Source organism: Thunnus albacares, chromosome 2, assembly GCF_914725855.1.
Source record: "Thunnus albacares chromosome 2, fThuAlb1.1, whole genome shotgun sequence".
Lineage (NCBI taxonomy): Eukaryota > Metazoa > Chordata > Actinopteri > Scombriformes > Scombridae > Thunnus > Thunnus albacares.
Window position 1 is genome coordinate 31,107,709 of NC_058107.1, and position 7,417 is coordinate 31,115,125.

Here is a 7,417-nt window from a genome sequence, read left to right on the forward strand (position 1 = left end):
ATGAGCTGAGATCATCTGTGTTTACATCAGCAGCAATACTGGCTCTAATTGAGGTAATTTTGTTATTGAAGAATGCGAGTTCTTCACATTTCGATGCAGAGAACTGTAGGCGGGGGTTGGGCGAGTGTTAAGTAGCTGGTCAATAGTGGAGAATAATATCCTAGAGTTCCCGGCATTCTCTGTAATAATCTTGGAAAAGTTTCTTGCCAGATGGGATGATCATGATGATCATTGACTCACAATGCATCAGCGGCCCCGGAAGACAGACAGTGTGAGGAGAAATTAAAGTTAACGCAGACAAAAGAGGAAATAAGTGCAGATGAACAAAGAAAGAGCAGATATTACTGAAGATTGATCCATATCACGATGAGAGACACAAGTGGACACTCATATTGTAATTTATAATGGACTGAGACAATTAAAATTGAGCTCATCGTTATCTCAGGGTCATAAGAAAATTTATTCATAGCCCTTCATCAAGCAGTGCAGAGACGCGCTGAAACAGGCAGGCAGTAGCACTTCCTTGAGACTAACAAGCTGATATTTTGGAAAAGGGAAATTTTATTTTTTTCAGCCCAAAAAACCAAACTCATTTCCATCCTTGCTAACTACAGGAAACATAATGAACCCAATCATGGCGATTTTCCACAGGTATTTCACTCAGAGACATCTGCATCCTGGAATGAAAGAAGATACTAATTTGGCTAGAAGGACCGAGAAGGATTTTATGATTCTGTGCAAGTGTATGTATGTGTGTGTGGGTAAGTCTGTCAGAGTGTGGGTGCATGAGAGAATTTGAGAGAAATACACATACGCCAGCAACCTGATGCAGCACTGCAAAGCTTCCAAGTTTTCAAATCCTCTACACCCCCTGCCACCACACCGAGTCCCCAGGGACTGGAAAAATTTAATCACACTAAACATATGTGTAAGGTGAGGTGACGCACTATCGAATAAATACCAGCATGAAGAGAAGCAAAAAAGGAGTAATGTCATGAGGATTCACACTGAATATTTTGTGAATAAAACTCATTCCCACAGGACCAAGCAGGCTGCTGCACCTCAACCCCCACAGACAGAGGCAACTGGGAGATTTCGCCACTTGAAGAAATGTTTCATAATGACAGAGTAAATGAAGGACAATTTTGCACAGTACGCTGAAAAATGTGCTTATTACTGGCAGATGAATATGCAGGTACAGTGCGCACATGTACATTTTGATGTTATTTCAAATTGCTGTCTTTTTAAATGGTTCTTAAGGCAAAACTCAACCTTTCAGAGACCTTGTGTAGGCAAAAGGACCCGTTCTGAAAAATAAATTTGCTGCTTCATCATGATGTAGAACCGCAGAGATTTTCATGAATGATAATTTTAAAAAATGTAGTTGCTTGCATGCTATATTAGAAGGAAATATTTTATTTACTGTGATGGAGATTGCCCAGTTACTTCGAATGAGTTAATTGACACACCAGAGCAAAAACCTGGAATATCAGGCATTTACAGATGCCGAGAGCATACAAGAATGATTTGGCACCAAACTCAGTCAGCAAAGCTGGAGAACTGAGATCTCCATATGGTATTTTTAGACCTTACTAATGCCTTTGGCTGTGTACCACGTCATCTATTGTGGATGGGTTTTTGATTTTTGCAGAGCTCCGCCATTAAAAATGGTCAGAGCATATTTTCTAGGTATTGAGATATGACTCACAAAAGCTGAGTTTACTACTGCATGGCAGCATCTAGAGGTACGATGGCAGGCTGAATAATTTTACCCTTATGCTTTATAATGGCTCTGGAGGTGATCACTGAGCCATCAAGGTGAGTGGTAGGGGGGGAAAAGCTACAGAGAGGGCTGCACCACCCATCCATCAGGGCTTATGTGAACAATATACCCCCCGTAAGAATGGTTTTGATGATAAGTAGGTCCAAAGATGTCTATTAAAACTGGGCGTAAATTGGATGAGAGGTGACTAGATGGTAATATAGTTAGAAGCAGCTTCACATTTAAATATAGCCAATGAAGTGCTGTTAAAACAATGTATTTATGCAAACTAGATGTCAAAAAATTATGACTTTTCAACCATTTTTAGAGTAGACTTAATCTAGATGTAGACATTTTGACCTGCAAATCACAGCAGTGATCCTTACAGGGGCTGTAACTATCAAAAATGTTCAGACTGATTGGTACTGTAATGTAAGTTGACAAAAGAAAGTGCAAATACTACCTGGCGAAGATGATGAAAAATGTATTATTTTCATGGTTTAAAAAAATACTAAAGGAGAATGTGAACTGTGGCCTCTAGTGTTGAATTCACATACATTGTGTTCCTGACCATGCAGCCACACCAAAGAAACGTTGCTGTGGTATATTAACAACAAGATTTACCGATAACAACACAGTACTTGCTTCTTTACTGAGATTATTATTATTTGCATGACTGTCACTTGTCAGGAAAACATACACATTGATACTTTTTCTGAACAATTGGACAATGCTGTAATTTTTCTGCTGAAGTCTCAGTAGCAGGAATTGATAGCAGTGAGTGAGGATATAGTGAGGAAGAAAGGTCAGGATTATGAGAAGGTATTTAAAGTTACTGATGCTCATAATCTGATTCATAAAGCCAATATATACCAAAGATCAAACATCAAAGGACATATCTATCCTAAAAGAGGTACTTAAATGCTCACAGGTGAGATTAGATCTACTGAGATGTAGCAGAAGGTCTACTTTATCCAAATCAAAGTGATTCCAACGGGTACAATCGGCACTCAGGTGTAGGGATGAAGCAGGTGCAACAAGAGAGGGGATGCACAGGGTCACACAAAGGGCAACCTTTATGGAGTAAACTCCCTTGGGGAAAAGCAGACAAGTCATGGAGGAAATATATCACCAAGAAGAAGCACCAAGAGTTGTTCCTCAGGCAAAAAAGTCAAGGGATAAATTGTAAATGTGAAGCAAAAAGCTGGACCGGAGGGATTTTGGAGAAAGAAGCAAAAAACGGATTAAATTTGGGACGTGTTAGCTATGATATTAGCATATCCAGATTTCAGTTTTTTTCCCCAGCTAATCTCCCATCCACAATGTCAGTCTATAGATAGGTGAGGTCTATGTCTGTCCTTTATGTTCATTCCCACACTTTGTCCAAATGTAGAAAGTCTGTCCCAATAGATAAGCCAGGTATAAGTATCTAACAGTGGAAATTGAGAGCAAATGGTCAGATATTCATTTGTCATCTGATGAATATATCGTTGCATTTGTCCAGGGTGTTTGAAAAGAAAAGGACTAAAGGATTTCTGAGCTGGCATATTTTAGGACAGGTATGGGTGGGAAGAGATTAGCATATAGGAGTAGATTTGAGGAAGCAGTTGATAAACCCACAGGAAACAGCGAGCTCCACCATAGCCGATGCAGATAAAACACACAATAGATGGTTTAGTCTGCGGAGCTCACAATGTCACAGGAGGACACAGTAGATGAGGCATGTGAAAGGAAATAGTTTGGTGCATTAAGGCGGTGACAGATATGGAGCCCTGTGGTTGGAAAGTTTGGGCGTGATAAGCACGGGCGAACTTGGAAAGATACATAATTAGTGGGTGGGGGGGGGGGGGGTTCTTGCAGTCCTCCCCCAGAAAAAAAGATTAAGCCAAGAAACAGCTTGAGGGGGCTATGAAAACCAAAAATGCATCAAGAACAGTATATAATTGGGTGGATCAGGACAGGAAAGGATTATTAGAAGAATGGCTGTTTCATATTTATATTTACAAAAACATAATGTTATTATTATGTTATGTTATATATGGGGTGTGAGAACGTGTGAAAAGTGTCAAGTGTGTGAGTCTCACGGTCAATGTGTGAGAGTTGGCAGCCCTGTTAATAGCCACGTTACACTTAATAGAGCCGAGCTAACGTTGTCTTGCAAATAGGTTTGGCATTTTGGCAACAGTACAATCCTACTTTTACCTAATTCAAAGTTTAAGTGGAGTCAGTGGGCCAAGCAGGGTCATTCAACATAAGCTAGCCTATCTTTTCCTAGGTTCTGTTTTCATTCAGTGTTTGCAGTTAAACTAAACGGCATGTTTCTAACCTTTGTCAGATTCCTGTGTGGACTGACAGACTGTGATTGACAGCCAAAGCACGCTGTGGCAAACGAATAGACAGGTTCGACTGAACCAACTCAAAGGGTGGTCCAAAAATGTGTAGTTTTTTTATTATTTGTTTTTGTCAGTTGATGAAAATAGTAAAATGATATTGATATAGGCTGCTTAAATATAATCACCTGATTGTGGGGACTGTACTGTATGACAATAAGTTTATTTTTAAAAAGACAAAAAGTGAGGTAGTAAAAACTTTCTCTCCCTAAATGAATAATGGGGATGCCTGTGCTCCACTTGCTCCATTGCTCAGGTGCCTATGGCGATAAGTGGAAGTTGGGTGCAGACAGTTTGTAGCAAAGTTGGATCTTGACCTTAGGGTTTATAAATTGCTCTGTGCAAAATTCTTCTCTTACAGTTGATATTAAAGTACATCAGGATTTGCTCAGGCTGAAAATAATTCAGACCAACTGGAATCCAAAACGAAAAGAGTTGTGCATCATATACACCATCAAAAAATATACAATTACATTTTTGAACTGTTGGATAAGATTAAGAAGAAGCTATTTAAAGCATCAGCTGTGACATTACACTTCCTTCGTGAGGTTCAGCTTTTGTAACACTGAGCAGGCTTTTTGAAGCCAAAAGCGAGGCGTTGTGGAGGCCATTAACATTTAAAGGAATTATTGGTTAATTCTAGCAAGTAGAAGGACCAAAGATAGAGGGGTATGATGTGACTGTAGCATCATAACCTTTATGTCTTCAATGATCAGTGCCAATCATATACTGTATGCTGTTGAAGAATGAAGAAGTGGTCCCGAGCTAGCTACCTCTCCTGTCTCCTCACACATGGGGGTGTTTTGAGCTAGCATACCTGATGAATTACACCAACACCAGCAACCCTGTGAACAGCTACAGAAAAGAGATATACCACATATTTAAAGGCTCTTTAACTACATATATAAAGGTTCTTCATAGAGCCCAGTAGGTAAATTGACTGGGCCAATATATTAGCCATTAGCTTTTTGCTGATAGGTATCATGCCCATACAACTTAAATGGACACAAAGTTACTTGTGTCCATGTTTTTATTCCTGCTAGCTATGCACTTAAGCGTCAGTGGTTTGAACTATAACTACTAACAAATAGTCAACATTAGTGTTAGCTCGTTGTCCTTTATATGTTAGCTGTTATAGCTTACTTATTGGTTTTGTCAAAAAAATTTTTTTTACAAAAAACGGGATGGACATAATGAACTTTTTTTTACAAAGAGTCAAGAGTTACATAGTGTAGCCTAAGTAAAAAACTGTAGCTACATGTTGAAAGCCTGAGTAACGTTAAGAGTTTTAAGTATTTTCGCTAACATTTTCTTGTTCAGTATTTTTATTAAATACAATATTGAACAGTAAATTTTATTAAATGCTTAATAATTTAAGTGTCATTCAATTATAGTTCTATAGATAGTTACTGATGGGGGGCAGTCTGATGATAAACATCAGCCAAAGAAGATGATTAGTGGTAACAACTTGGTTTGGCATGATTAAGGCCATTAATATGCATTAATTAATGCATTAATATACGCATAGTGAAACTGTGCTCCCTCAACAATATTGAATGCCCCTGATTGCAGATCCTTTACCGATGTAAAAGTACCAGTATAGCAATAAATAAATAAATAACTGAAAAAGAAAATTGGGCTGTGACTGATTTAACTTTAACAGTCAGTGCATAAGCAGCATGTTACTGTTGTTACTGCTCGAGGTGGAGATAGTTTGAACTACTTTATAAGGGTCACGAGATAAATCAGAGGGGTCATGAGAGGATACATAAATTTGGATTAGATTTCTTTAATCCTTACATTTTTGTGAAATATTAGAGAGTTTTAGCTCTTTGGGCCTCAAACAGTTGTTATAACAGTTATGTGAGGGGAAGCCAGCAAGTCTGAGAACCACTGGTTTAATCTTTAATAATGCAGTGTAATTTATAAGCTCAATATGTTATTTTATGTAAACTTTTATCTGAAAAGTAAAGCTGTCAAATAAATGTAGTGCAGTAGAAAGTATGATATTTCCGTCTGAATTGTAGTGGAATGGAAGTATAAAGTAGCACAAAATGACAAAACTCAAGTACAAGCACCTCAAAATCGTACTTGACTGCAGTACTTGAGTAAACAAGTTACTTTCCACCACTGAGTATATGACAGCTAGTAAGTAACAAGTGATATTAGTACAGAACTACCAAAGATATGTTATTATATTGGTAATTTAGAAACAGAGTCGCCATTGCAAAGCATTGCAGAGTGCTTAGACAAGTTTAAAATTGTGAGGTCGTCAAGTTTGTCATGTGATTTGCCAGCCTTGGGACGCTACTGAGGCATTCATCTCCACTGGCCAATCAGTGACTACAGACATGTAGACTAAGTTGCTGATAAACAGTAATGCAATACAAGGATATGATCAATATATCTGTAACCAGATAAATAATTACATGTTTCTATTTAAATTTTCAACCTAAGAAAAAGCTGACAGTAAACATTTATTAGGTGGCTACAAATGAAGCCACAATAACTTTACTTAAATGTAATTTGGTTTTAAAGATACCTACGTTTATGCCTACACAGTCACAGGTAAGAAGGTAGTAAGGAGAGTTTATAGGTTACTGTACTTTAGCCAATTAAACCGCATCATTCTTTAGACACCTAAAATGGGCTCTCTGAATGAAGACTGGATTATGACACAAAGGTTTTTCCATCCTATTGTGTTGTTCTATATTCAAGCCCTTGGCAGGTGCTGTGCAGTCTCTGTCAGCTCCCCTCACCCTGCAGTAAACTGAGAACCTTTTCCAACCTGCTGCAAGACGAGTGTGTTTGTGTGTATATCACTGTGAGTGTGTGCAAGTATGACATAAACTGTGGTCCCTTGAGAACGGATAAATGACAAAAGATGTGATTCTTCCCATCTCATTCCCTCTTCGCTGTTTCAGAGGACAGTGTTGAGGGGGGAGGCAGCAATGAAGGAGAATCTGCGAGTCTGTCAGTTCGCCCGATGTCCCCGAAGACCCTCGACCCCTGTCCCTCCGAGCCCCGGGCCCCGAGGGAGAGTTGGCTCCTGAAGACGCCTCTCTGTCACAACACTGACAAGCCAAGGGTGGCTGTTCTCCAGCTGAGCCCAGAGGTGACAGAGCTGGGGAGAAGCCCCCTGACCTTAGCGCCACTCACTCTGTCAGAGAGCTGTCAGTCTCAGGGACCTGACACCCTGGGTAAAGGACTCACATTAATGGGTTAACACAGTGGGACAAAACACACACAGGCACAAAACAAGTAC